The 14,048-nt window shown below is 46.8% G+C and overlaps 1 pseudogene; it reads right to left on the reverse strand.

The window, feature by feature from the left end:
- Positions 1-211: 211 nt before the first annotated feature.
- Positions 212-14,048, reverse strand: part of LOC121602953 — a 29,507-nt pseudogene continuing 15,670 nt past the window's right edge.

The raw sequence follows: 14,048 nt of genomic DNA on the forward strand, positions 1-14,048 counted from the left end.
CAGCAGAGGTAAGGGCAAATTATGAGCACCGTATGATGGTTACAGTCGCTGATGGGTGAAATGAATGTTTAATGTGCGCTTATCCACAGCAATGGCAGGAGCCTTTAATTCAAGACGAAACGGATCGGAATGAACCAAAGAAAGAGCAATGATTTGGTTGAAATGCTGTTGCTGTGCAAATAAAGCATACAAGCAAGGTTTGACTGGTAGAAAACAGAAGCAGGAATACGAACAAACATTGGGATGATTTTGATCACGTCTTTCTTCGTCTAGCGTGTGATGAAACCATACGAAACGTTCGCCAATATTGATATCAAACACAATGGCATGGCTATCGGACATTATAAACGATATAAGCCTCGAAAAGAGAGATGTTAAGCAAGGATATAAAAGAGAGAAAGAAATACACACACACTTATACACACATACACACACACAAACGGAACATGCTGACAGCTCGCTCGACAGCTTCGGCTTTAATCGTAAACGATCGCAACACCAAATCAACCCGACCGAAGCGAAAATGCGATTAGAACGGATGGAGTAGGAGGGACTAAAAAAAACCACTCAATAATCGAGTTTTGTCCGGTGGAGCCGGCGAAAGAGAAACATAACCACAGGTTCGCTGTCTACTATCGCGAACGCTCCTCGTGTATCGATGTACGGGCAGACGGCCGGACTTTGATTGTTTCGCTCGTTTCGTGCTTCAGTTTATCCACTCATTGGAAGCTTTTTTTCCACTAACACAGACACACACACACACACCGACACGATTGTGTCGTAAAATTTTGCATGTGTCTGTCCTATCCACCTCAACTCCTCACGGCAGTACCTCACACCGACACCTCCTCGGTGTACTTGGAGCGATCGTTCAGATCGATAACGAGCCGCTTGTCGGGCGACTTTTTCTTCTTCGTCCCGCTCGTGCTGGTGCTGCCCACCTCGCCACTCGCCCCACCCTCACTGCCGCCCTCCCCGCCACCCGCACCGTCCCCCACCGGCGGTCGATGTTTCCGGCGAGGCGGCACTGTTGCCGGTGCCGCTGGCTTTCGCCCCTTCGACTGGCGTGGTTGTTTCGCTTGGTGCTACTACTACCACCGGCACTGCTGCTACTGCTATTACTACAGCTACTGCTATCACTACTGCTATTGCATTTACTATTGATTGCTTCATCCCGGCCGACCGGGTTACCGGGGGCCACCGTGCTTGATTGTTGCTGTGATTCGTGCTGCGTTCGTACTGCTGTGTCCCTTGCCGGTGGTTCCGTCACGCCACCACCACCACCCTGCTCCACCGACTCCCTTCCTCTCACTCTTCCCCCCTGGCCCCTGGACCGGTTTTCAATCTCCAGATGCTGCAGCGCGGTCGTGAGCGCGTTCCGCATCAGAAAGTGCTCCTTCAAGCTATCTATCCTACTGCTGTTGTTGGCGTACAATTTGTTAAACTTTTCTAGATTCACCGACCGGATCGTGGCCTCGTCGGTGGCGGGCGCCAGCTGGGCAAGCGTCCCGGCCACCCCCGCCTGTGTCTGCGTCGCCTGGCTATCTACAAGGGTATGGGGGCCGGTGCCCGATGGGTGGTTGTGCCGCTGGTGCTGGCGGACTGGCTGCTGCTGCTGCTGATGTAGCAGATTATCACAAGATTCGAAAGCTTTTGTACTGAACTCACCACACGCTGGTGCTGGAGGCACGCTGATGGTGATGCGGGGAAGGTGCATTTGCTGCTGTGTTGAGTTCGGTTGCTGCTGCTGCTTCCGGTGCTCGCCGCTGCTCCTATCGACAAACTGACAGTTGAGCACCAGCTCCGAGCTGTGCTGTTTGGCTTTGTGCAACGGCCCGGCACACCCGACCGTTGCGTCCTGCCGCCGCCCGCCCGCACTGCAGGCGGTACACCCGGAGCGGAACCGGATTTGACGTGCACTCCACTTATCTTACAATTACAATTAACCGCACTGCCCGCACCGGTGAGCACCCCGGCGCTGGTGGAATTGTTTATCACACTGTCGTTGCGCCGGCCGTGCTGCTGCTGCTGCTGGGGCTGTGCGGTGCGGGTCGAGGTGCAGCAGGCGCAGCTGCAGCAGCAACCGTTGCTGTTGTTGCGCCGGCCGGTCAGCTCCATCGACCGGGACAGGGCCGGCTCCTCGTCGCCGCTGCACATGCACTGCAGCTGCTGGTGGTCGAGCCGGAAGTCGCTGCCATCGATCGAACGGAGACAGTCCGGCCGGGCGGGGTCGGGCGCCGCCTCCTCCGGCCCGTCCAGCTCGTCCGTGATGGTGATGTGCGTTTGGGCGGGCAGCGGAACGATCGACCCATTTCCGGGCGGTGCGGCCGTGACCGACCCGTTCGGGATCGTTGCGGTCGTGTTCGTGTTGGTGCTCTTGTCCAGCCGCAGGATGGTGGTTGGGGTGGGCGCCGGGGACGGGATGCCCGTCGCGCCCGATGCCACCGACAGGCCGTCCGGTGGACCGGCGGCCTGGATCGCTTTCAGCGGGCTGGGCGCACCGAGGGCGGGCGGTGGGCGCAGCGAGGTGGTCCGGCACGCCTCCATCAGGCTGGCGACGGTCAGGATGGCGGCGCCACGCTGCGGGATGCGCTCGTACAGCCGCTGGAGCTGGGTGTAGAGGAGCTTCAGCTCTTCCAGCGCTTCCGTTTCCGTGAGGCGCCCTTCGTTCGCTGGAAAAAGGGGGAGGGACAGAAAAGGATGCTGTAACTTTCTGTGATGATGGTTTTGAATGAAATAAAGTTGAGATTGAATGAAACGCCCGGGGACAAGCTGGCTCAATTATTACCGTTGTAAGTTTCATACTCATTTCCCAGAATGTTTGGCTCATGATGGGTCGTATTCAAAAGGGTTCGCAGGAGATAGATACAGTACAGTATTGCTGTACGATGTTGTAGAGAGTGCTCTAAACAAAACTCTCGTATTTAAATTATGTTCAAGAACTTGAAACAAAATAGTACAAAATAAATAAAGTGTAGCAATCAAGCAGCAATCCAATACTAAAGATCTCAAGCCTAACGAAGAGAAATTTAATGTAAAAATATCAAACCTTTCCTCAAAATGAATGACATAAGTACTCTTTAAGGTACAGAAAATGCAATGAAAAGAAGCAATGCGTTTGCTGAAATAAACAATAGGGAAGTCTCTTCACTAGCCGGTCTCGTGGTACAGTCATCAACTCGTACGACTTAACAACATGCCCGTCATGGGTTCAAGCCCCAAATGAGCCGTGTCGCCATAAAGGTGTTGCTGTATAATGAAGGTGTTTATCTTAAAGAAACAATTCGTCTTGAAGAGACTACATCGTACAGAAATTTCACTGAAATAGGCAGTAAATGATCCTTAGGACGTTCATCTTAGTGAATCTTCACTGTAAAGGCCGGGGTACATGGTCCTTACTCGCTAGTGTAATTTAGATCACTTTCACTTTCGCATCTGGCGGCGGCTGGTGGAAGCTTTTTTTTGGTAATCGATGAAATGGTCCTTCCGGATTTCAAATCTAAGTAGCTTTTTCATCGTTTTTTTTGACGCGAAAATGACTAAAATACTTGCACAACACATTATCTACAAATTAAAAGCTTTTTCAGTCCAGTTTAAGTAAAAGATACGGAAAAAACATATTCTCTGAAGCGGCTCCAAATTGTTTGGAAAAATGCTTCGGTCAACCGCCGCCAGCTGCGCTAGTAAAAATCGAAATCACACTAGCGAGTACGGACAATGTAGCCCCGCCTTAATACATTGATTGGTCCGGTTATCTTCCTTTTGTTATCTCATGCATTGAATGTAACCAACCAATAAAGAATGAAATTTACAAAGAGGAAGTAGTTTCATGCTTCTACATCCTCAATAAGATCTAAATTGTCTTGATTACATCTATGCAGTTGGAAAACTATTCATGATGACTGCCAGATGTCTTCAGAATATCCTCTGGGCAAAAAGAATACTTCAACAAATATGAACAGAAACATGCGGACCACCACACCCAGCTACAAAGACACTTGCTTCCCTCAAGCCACACCTTGAAGCTGTCAGTAGTCCCAAATGTGTGCTGTTTACTCAACAGGTCGCACTTGAACTGCCATGGTATCACCACTAAATCAACTTCTCACCCATAGCGCATTGTTCGTAACAGCTTCCGGCAAATTGGTGCGAACGATTTATTGCTTTCGTAAGTGTTGTTTCGGTTGACTATCATCCGACCGAATGTCATCAATCAGTCTGCCCATCGCAGTGGGGAGGGGCGGCGTGAGGAATGTGTTTTCTTCACCCACACACACACACAGCTTCACCTCACAACAAAGCTGTTTGTTAGCTAAAGCCTCAGCCTCAATAACATTGCACCTCGTGGGGTAATACTTCTGTCAGATGAACGATGTCTATTTTTCATGCGTTTAATCAATTTCGGCACAAGCTTCCATTCCCATTACACACACACACACACATGTACGGCCATGCAGAGCTTCATCTTCATTACCACCCCGACCCTCTCCACCGTTGGGAATATTATAAGCCGGTGGTAGACTGGTAATGAAAGTGGCTGATCGATCATTCCGGGGGAAGCTTCAACGGGCCCGAATACCCGTCGCCCCGTTGCGCGCCACCTATAGTGCGTGGAATGTGATAACGATAATTCATTTCCGAAAGGATGTGTCTTCTCCCGGCTGGCTGGATTCGAGTGCTCGCATCCCAGTTTTCCAGTGCATGCATGCTCATGCATGGGATGGTGTAGATGGGGCGAGGGTTGAACCGATTTGTAGAGCACCGATGCGTCTATCCAATGTAAAAGGGCACTTGATCACTGCCAGCGTGCAGAAAAGCGGGTCAAAGTATAATTTCTCCTTCCTTTGTGATAGTGGCAAAACCGCACGGGAAGCAGCGGGAGAGAGGCACTCTCACACTCACTATTCCTTTGTATTTGGGACCAACCCCCTACTCCCTCATTCATTCGGTGTGGCCAGTCGTGCAACACGGTTTGCCGAAAAGTGATTTATCGAAATATGCCTCGAGCTTGTATGTAATTGGTTTCGGTTCCGTTATTTGCTTTTCTGGCGGCAGTGGAGCTATAAGCGGTGTCTGCAGTTGGCTTGCCTATTCCCTGGGTGTCGGACGGACTTGAACCAGAGGACGTGGAGCGGGGAAAACAAAAGAAAACAGGGAGAGAAAAAAAGGATTCAGCTCCAATCGTACACAAGTTCATGAAAGGGGATAAGTGTTCTGGGTCACTCTCTCTCTCTCTCTTTCTCTCCCTCTCTCTCGATTGCTGTTCGATGTTTCCTCTCCACGAGCATCCCAGCACATGCAATTCCCTCCATAGCGTTCACTACTATCCCCTGCTGAGGTCACTGACAAATGGGAGCGGACCGAGCATTCAGCTGCAACGGGCTTTTTCTTCCCGAAAGATCGTGCTCTCCCGAATGTCCAAGATGTCAAATAGTTTCCCAAATTGAATGTAATGAAACGAAAACAATCTGGCATTGGAACGATGCAAACGCTCCCTCGACCTCTCGGTCGAAGTTTCTAAAGAGTTTCCGTTCACTTCAACTCGTTCGTTCTGCTCTTGTGGCACGTACGCAGCGAACACGATTGCCCTGGAATGGCTTTTTAGACAGCAATCATTGCTAACACTATCAAAGGGAATTGCTCTGCTGAACTGTGTGTACATTCGTTCTTCCGATTAGTGCACACACACACTAATTCCAATGGGATTTCCTAGCACCACAATGCAACACATCAAACGAATCAAACGAATCAAATGGCTCAACATGCGGTCATTTGTGTACCCGGAAACGTTTCATTCCATCAATTACTCTTTGCACGTGTAAAAAACGGACTATAAAACACCCGGAAACGATGACAAAAAAAAAACAAGACTAACTAACAAGACTAAGCGACAGCACCGCATACTGATACTGACCCATGTTGGCCCCGAGCTGGGCGGTCGACGTCGTGACGCTGCTAGCGTTCGCAAAGGTACGTCCGTGCGAGCGGCTAATAAATTTGGCACCGGATGGTTTGATGCCGAGCCCGGTTGGGTCGTCCTGATGCTTGCCACCGCCCCGGAACACCAGGTACACCTGCGGGGAAAAGAGACCGGTGAAAGAGAGAGAGTGGCAAAGTGTAGAGTAGTAATCGGGAATGACATTTCAATGTGCGACGGTGTGAGGGCAGTGCAAGCAGAGCGCAAGTTTCTGCTTGGAAAGGTGCGATATGCTTTACGATTCTGCTTCCCCGGGAACGGGACGGTTGCCTTTACACGGAATCAAATTTGACAGTTGTGTCGGTTGTTTTAGGCGATGGCATAACTCTTTCCAGCTGGATAGTGGCAATCTCTTGAGTGCGTCCGTTTGATTGCGAAATTCATTCGGTGTAAGTGGTGGCTTTCGAAGGGAACGGTTTAGTTGAGGGGAGTGGGGGGGGGGTCCAAAAGGTACACAATAAGACGTGGTGCGACAATTCCGTACGGAATGGTGAAGAAATTTGTGCTAAAATTACATCGAAATGCTTTGCCCCAAGCTCTGTTGCACATCGGTGCATTTCCGAGAGCTAAGATTGAAAATTGTTTCCCCTCGTTTGTGAGGAAACAGCATACCTTCGAGCACTTGAAATGCCAATTCCGTCCAAACATTGCTATTCGCGCTGGCTGACTTCACAATCTCAGTGCAAACAATAGCTGCTGACTGTTAATTTTGTGCAAGTTCGGGTTAATTTTCGATGCCTCGAACTCTTCGCCGCGTGCTCTCTAGCGCACTCGCTTCGTACTGCTACAAAGAACCATGAACGGATGATTACTGATGGTTGGGGTTTTATAAAATACTTCCTGGAAGTTGTCGACCACACTTGAACAACTTGAGCTGTTTCTGTGGCTTGTTTCTAGAAGCGCTGGGGACACGACAGGCGACAAAAAGAAAACAAAACAAACAAACCGACGGGAAAAGAAAGAGTGAAGCAACCCTGCCGCCAGATCTAGGACGTGCTTATCTGTTTCGACTCCGACCCGAAACGGGGCCCGTGTCTTACGGCCATACCGTGTGTACTTTTCATTTAGAGCGATGGGTTTTATTTACCGGATCGCTATCTAGAAGTGGTTCATTATCCTTTTTTTTTCCTAGCAGTTTAGTTTTTGCCGCTCCTTTTCCCATTGGGCTCCGCAGAAGCTGTAAAAATAGATCGTCGTGTTGGAGCAGCAACGAAGGCAACGGGATGCCGAATAAAAATGGTTGAATTTTAAGCGCTCGTCGCTTGTCGTCGCTTGCCAGCTACCCCTGGATCATTCGGACGACGATGACGAGTGCCGGGCCAGAAAGTGCCCCGTCAAAGAAGTTGAGGAGGGGGCGTTTTTTTGTGCGGGGGCCAACGGTGCTGGCCGCTTTGTACGATCCTTTTCTCAAGAGCAATTTCGCAAGAGTGTTGACAGAAGCGCACGGCAAAGAGAATGGGAGGTGAACCACAACAAAAAAGCAAAACAAAAAAACCACAGGAAAGCGGCCAACGATTGTTTGTCCTAACGACGGGATACATTCGTTTTCGTTTGCGGGTAATGGGTAAAGGCCCACCACTTACACGTGCAAGAAAAGCAATCAAGCAGCTCCTTCTCTCGCGCCTGAAGAACAATGTTGTGAAGGACTCAGGAAAGGAAGCTCGGGGGCAAACGGAAGGAATTGGATAGCTTTTGTTTTACCTTGCTGCCAAAAATCAAAGCCAACAGTAGCGTGACCGTTAGCTGCGTGTGACAGAAAATATGATGTACAATAAATCGGGATTAGCCGGCGACTGCAGGAACAACCTGAAAGTAGAGTGAGCAAGAGCAAGCGAAACAAGAGAGCAAGAAAAGAGGATTAGAAGAATCGCAATAAAACAGAGGAGCGGCGTAGAAGCTCTTTTGTAGATTGTTGATGAAAAAGCAAATATTATGTTTTGGGAAAGAAATGGCAAAGAAACTCAAACGCACACCTCCCTGCCAACACAGCTTAGCTCGTAGGAAAATGCATTAGTTTGAAGAGTGATAGAAGAATGAAAGATCGTAGCAGCAAGATGGGTCTGGGAATTGGCAGGGTTCGTGTGTCTGTGGAACGTACTCAGCATGCCATGAAGCGTTATGATCATCAACACAATCATATCAGTGGAGCGGGGAGCTGGCCTGTGCTCTTGCTCTAAATAGATGAGCTGCTGGAGGGGCACTTCTAAATAAGTTCTAAATAAATGATAGTTCTTTGTTTATACTGCAGTGGCTGCACAACGGATTTGAGCTGCAATTCATGCACAGTGAGGTAAATGAAGGACAAATCGTTTGAGTCTCAAGGGACTGAAGAAAGGTGGGTTTTGTTATTCTAAACTTATATATTTTCCATTGGTTTAGTTTGGAATTTATTTACTTTTGGTATTTTGTGTACCAACGGTTTTTATCTTGAATTCTAAATTTAAGCCAGGAAGATATGAAAAGAAGTCAAAAATAATTCTTCAAAATTCGAGATCTAAAGAATATTGGACAAGTTTTTTTTTAATTCAAAGGCATTATAAATGATGCTAAATACTGAACACAGAATGTTATATACATTTTTCATCATAAATTACTCACTGTAATAAACACTTTTAAATATTTTTTTTTTGCTGCAACAAACTGTGCCGCCGCACTCCGTCATAGAATTTTCCCACCGTGCAACCGTGGTTCCATTTATTTTTGATCCTACTCTTGACGAAGCTTTCTCAAAAATAGCTTGCTTTTTGTCTTCCTAGCAATATTTGAAATTTGTAATCCAGCCCGCCCGGTTCTTACTGCATCGTTTCCACGACTTCCGGCTGCTGGGACGCTTATCGAAGGAAAAGGGGAATAAAAATCCCCCGACAGCTCACAGCAGGAAGTTTTTACATTTTTCTCACAACTCTCACGAGTGCACACGAATCAACAGTGCCAAACAGTGGGGTGGTTGTGTATGCATAGTTTTATGGCACTGGGGAACGGGCGGCCCCGTGGCCTTCGCGTATCATTTGACGGTTCGTGGCGTACAGACAAACGTCTTAATACGTCTCGCTAGTGTTTTTTGTTGTGTGCTGCTGCTTCTTGGCTCAGCTTTCTGACACGAAACTGTCACGCTTTTGACCACGCGAATGAGACGACGAGCCTGGGGCCAGGGAGGTTGGTGAGTGGTCGCGCAAGCAACAACCATCAACAGTGACCATGAGCATCAGCATGAGCAGAAGAGCAAGAGCGATTTATTATCCGGCACCAGTCGTTTGTGTGTGTGCGAGGGTTATGGCGGGGTTGATTTATTTTACACCATGTTTTTGTTTCAGTGGTCCCCTTTTCTACTCGCTCTCTCTCTCTCTCTCTCTCTCTCTCTCTCTCTCTCTCTCTCTCTTTGTTGGTTCAAGGCGGTCCGTTTTGTTGCTTTTGTTAAAATTTTGTTTCGTGTTCGTGGGACGGCCGGTGGAGCAGAAAACACTTTTCCATCTTTCCATTTAGTGCGGGCAACAGTATTTCATCTCATCCTGCGGATGAGTGGGCATTTGAAGCGCTGGCCGCTGTGCGACTCCAGCGACTAGGCGCCGTCAGCCGTTTCTTCGCGCTCGGTTACGGTTGCGTGCTGGGAAGACGGCAAACCACGGGCGAGAGGAAAGACATGACCAGAAAATGAAATCCCATTTATTTAGACCGGCCACAAGCACCGGAAGGCAGCTGCTGCCCGGGCATTCTTGCGGGTTCGGTTGCACTAAACGACGGATACCGGGGGTCGGTGGGGGGAGGGGGGGTTTGTTGCCTTACGTCAAACCGGTGATGCATGAACCTTTTTTCCTAGAAGCGTACGCTCATAATAGTCCGAATTTTGTGGTTGGTTTTGAGGTTTGGGATGATGATGAGGTTTTGGGAGCCGTGAGAAAACTGTGCGTTTCCTGCTTTAAGTCAATTTTTGTTACATTTCTTTTGTTTTTCCTTTCTTTGGGAAATTTTATAGAATGAAGGTAAATATTATGGTTTTTAAGCTGTAAATTTACTACCTAGATACTAAAAGGAGCAATCAGGTGATTTTACAGCTTCAGTTTCAAAGAAAAAGTTAATTCAAAATAGTTTCATTTCATGTTCCGTTTAATTTTGCAACCATTTGGGTACACAAACGAATCCATAAAAATGAATCTTTATTGATTGCACTGTTCTTCACGTTCGCGAACGAAACTGTAGATCGTGCATCCATAAACAGTGCATATTTTCACATCATCTTCGATCAAGATGGATGAAAGCTTTACCGTCCCACCAACCACATTCATCCGGGGAAGGTTACAGTTTTCTTCTGCAGGGAGAGCAAGTCTCCAATTCATCATTACACCACCCACTCCCTTATTAACGTTCGTGTCCATGTAACGCACGGCTGAAAGTGGCTCCAAGCGTTGGCGCGGCAAGCAACATTCGCCCATAAATACTTTGCACCCTCCGTCTTGAATATCAATGCGATGCGCCCTTATTTGCATAGCGTTCGAGTGTGTGTGTATGTGTGTGTGTGTGTGCGTTACCGCTGGCCGTTGGGCTACTTGAAACTGGCCATTAGCCCACGAGATAAGTACCGCGACGAGGGGTAGAGCCGAGGCTTGATTTAGTGTTTGCGAAGGCCCTGAAGTCAGAAGGTGATGCGGTGTGCTAAGAATAGCCATTAAAAACCCATCATCCACAATATGGGAAGGATCGATCGGACAGCCGGGGCTGCTGCTGCTGTTGGATTTTCCGTTTGCCCAAATCCATTCCTATTCCAACACGTCCACAGATCGGTGCAAGCTCGTATGGGTGTGTTTGTGGACGCACAAACCGAGATGGATGGAAGAGACGGAAAAGATTATCCCAAAAGCCAAACACATCCAACCAATCCTAACCGTTCGATCATGTGATGTGGGTTTACTGAACGTATTTCTGTTGCCTTTTTTTCTTCTTGTCAGCTCATCCACAGTCAGCACAGTTTCGCTTTCATCAATATTCAAATCCAGCTCCCGGAATACATTAAACCATTCCAAGTGCCATATGAGTGGCCAACACACAAACAACAACAAAAAACTACTCGGAAAACCTCGAATGACTTTTGCAGCTTTCCGGTTGCGTTCCCGGAAAATACAGTCTCATTGTAGCCAATCTGTTGGCCGATTAACTCCATGCTGTTATTCTCGTATTCCAGGGAAAACAGCCTTCGTTTGAACACTGTTGTATGCGTACGTTGTGTGCGTATAACACAAATGAACCGTACTGCAAGTAACAAGCTTATGAAGAGAGTGAGATAGAGAGAGAGAGAAAAGGAGTGTAAAATGAATCAAAAAAGCCACCCCATCGAATCGAACCAATTGCAATGACAAGTGAGGTGTTTAAGGATAATAATTTCCATATTGAAATATTCATTTGCCTCCGCCAGACAGAGGCAATCGCAGACAAAAAGCATACTTTTCCTGTCCTTTGCGCTTTTGTGACCTGCAGAGTATCGGTAATGCACCGGCCACATTCCTGCGGCGCGGTGAAAGTCCCCCTTGCAAAGCGGAATGTATAATTAATCTTCACAAAATGGAGTTCGATTTTTGTGTGACTTCGATTCCGTCTCGGGGGCTGAGTTGGGGCTGAGCAGGGGAAATGAACAGTGCAGTTTAAATTATTCATCTGGTTTTGTTGCAATGGCGCAGGGCGACGGGTGCCGGATGCGTATGCTGCTACTGGCTGGAGGACGGACTGGCCGAAACGTCCGGGCGTCCGCAAATTAATATTCAATCGAGATTTCCGGTGTGGTTTTCTTTTTGCTTTCATTTGGCTTGATGGTTTACATTCCTTTCATTGGTTCAATTTGTTTTAAAACCAATGTAAAGGCAAGTTTAAAGAGGTTTACATCCATTGCTGGATGCTTCGTTTGGTAGCAGCAAATGGGAAAAATGAGTTACTTCTGAACCAATTCGACTCATGGGATGCGTTCAACTTAAACAAGGCAAGATGCACCTACTTTTTTTTCTTCGTTTAGTTGATATTGGGCCCCTTTCCGTTTTAAGTTGGTAGGCTGAAATTTCAGCCTGTCAGATGTTTGCATTGTATAGCAGTTTTCGAGCAGCTATCTAAGTGGGTATAATATACAGGTGGGCTTATCCCAAGGTGTTTGTATTTAGAAGGTGGATTTTTATTGCTTCTGCTTCTGAATGAAGATTTTAAGAGTGTTTTGTCTATTCGTCAAGTAACCAGAAAGCCTGCTTTAGCAAAAATTTTCACCCGTCCTGTCAAACAGTGGCATGCTATGAGATAATCTGGTTAGCATATACTTTGATTCTACATTCCACCAGCTGATCTCTTTAATACTTCTTCTTCTTCTTCTTCTTCTTCTTTGGCACAACAACCGCTGTCGGTCAAGGTCTGCCAGAATCCACCAGTCTTACTTCACTAGTGACTTGACTTTCAGTGACTTATTGTTACCATAGCAGGATAGTCAGTCCTACGTATAGGGGCACGGTCTATTCGGGGCTTGAACCCATGACGGGCATGTTGTTACGTCGTATGAGTTGGCGACTGTACCACCAGACTGGCCCGATCTCTTTAATGCCTTGCGATAAATGAAAACACCCCAATTTACGTTTTAGAGCTCTAAAATCGGGGTTCCACTTTCCAAGTAACATTTGCTCGAAATTATTTTTTTCCAAATCTGCTCGATTAGTACTCGATACGCCTGAAATTGTGGATTTGCGTGTGATCAAGTGTGTTGAAAGCGCCAAGATTTGGTGTGTTCGTAAATTAGACTTTCTTCTTTCGATGGACGATGCCGTCGAGCCCGTTTTACATTCAAAGCTTTGGTTTTTGATGAAAATCAAAAGCTAATTTTGTGTGACATCGTTTCATAAAAATCGGTATTATTTAAATATAAAATGGCTACAAGACCAACTATAACGATAGAAAACATTATTTCTGAGCGAATATAGAATAAAGCATCGAAAAAGCCGCATCACAGTTGATTTTGAAGAACTTTTTTGTAAATTCCCTTAAACTGATGCAGTTTAAGAGAAATTTGAAGCTTCAGTTTAAGGGACTTTGCTCGAATTCACGGTTATTTGTGCTCGAAAATGTCAATTGGGTTGGAACGACCTTAATGATTTTTCGAGCAGGTACACGAATCTAATTCTAGCTTTAAGGGTAAAATAATCTAGGCAGAAAATCGCAGGCTAGTTTTGTGTATGGTTTTGTATGGAGTGTTGACATAATATCAACCGCCAACTGTCAAACTCCATATAAAAAGCTGACCAGAAGTGTGAAGGGCCCCATTTTTAGATTATTTAAAGATAAGAAGCAGCATACAAACCGATTGAAGCACTTCAATACACTCTTTTCAATCTAGCAGAGCATTTAAGATGCAATAAATTAACCCTGATTGTTAACCTTCGCCCAGCTTCAAAGAAAACAGCTACTGTTTTATTACTAATCTTGTTGTGCCTGAATATGAAAAAAAACCAAACAAATCCCACGGGTTCATAATTTCACGTTCTGCCTCGGAACACCGTAGCATAAATCTTTTAGGCGCTATTTGGTTTGATTAAGTGAGACAATAAATAACGCTATTGATTGCAATTCAGCGTATCGTAAGGCAAAAGCTGTATTAGGTTTTTGTTTGTTTGTTTGGTGGCTCTTGCTCCGCCCATCAATAAAAAAGGTCAGTGAGTGTAGACAGCAAGGATGAGAAAACAATAAGGCATGAAGGCATAAAGGGGCTGGAGAGAAAGAGAGATGCAACAAAGCTAAACGTAAAAGCAAATAACGATTTTTCTTGAAATGAACAAAAAAAACTCCCCAACCCAGCAATACCACATAATTCATTCGCCGGGAAATGAGGGGGTAAAAGAAATAAGGACCAGACACAAGGATGATACTCACATTGACACATTCAGGAAGCAGGTCAGTAGAAATTCGTTGTAGATCGCCATCGATATAAAGCGGCTTTCGTTGAACTCGGACGGGGCCTTCCGGACCATGATGCAGAGCCGGACGCCCCAGGCCAGAAACAGGACCTCCACTGGTTGGCGGTGGTCGTTGTTTGAAGCATCAGAAGGAGGGGTGG

The sequence above is a fragment of the Anopheles merus genome, unplaced genomic scaffold, assembly GCF_017562075.2.
Source record: "Anopheles merus strain MAF unplaced genomic scaffold, AmerM5.1 LNR4000733, whole genome shotgun sequence".
Taxonomy (NCBI): Eukaryota; Metazoa; Arthropoda; class Insecta; order Diptera; family Culicidae; genus Anopheles; species Anopheles merus.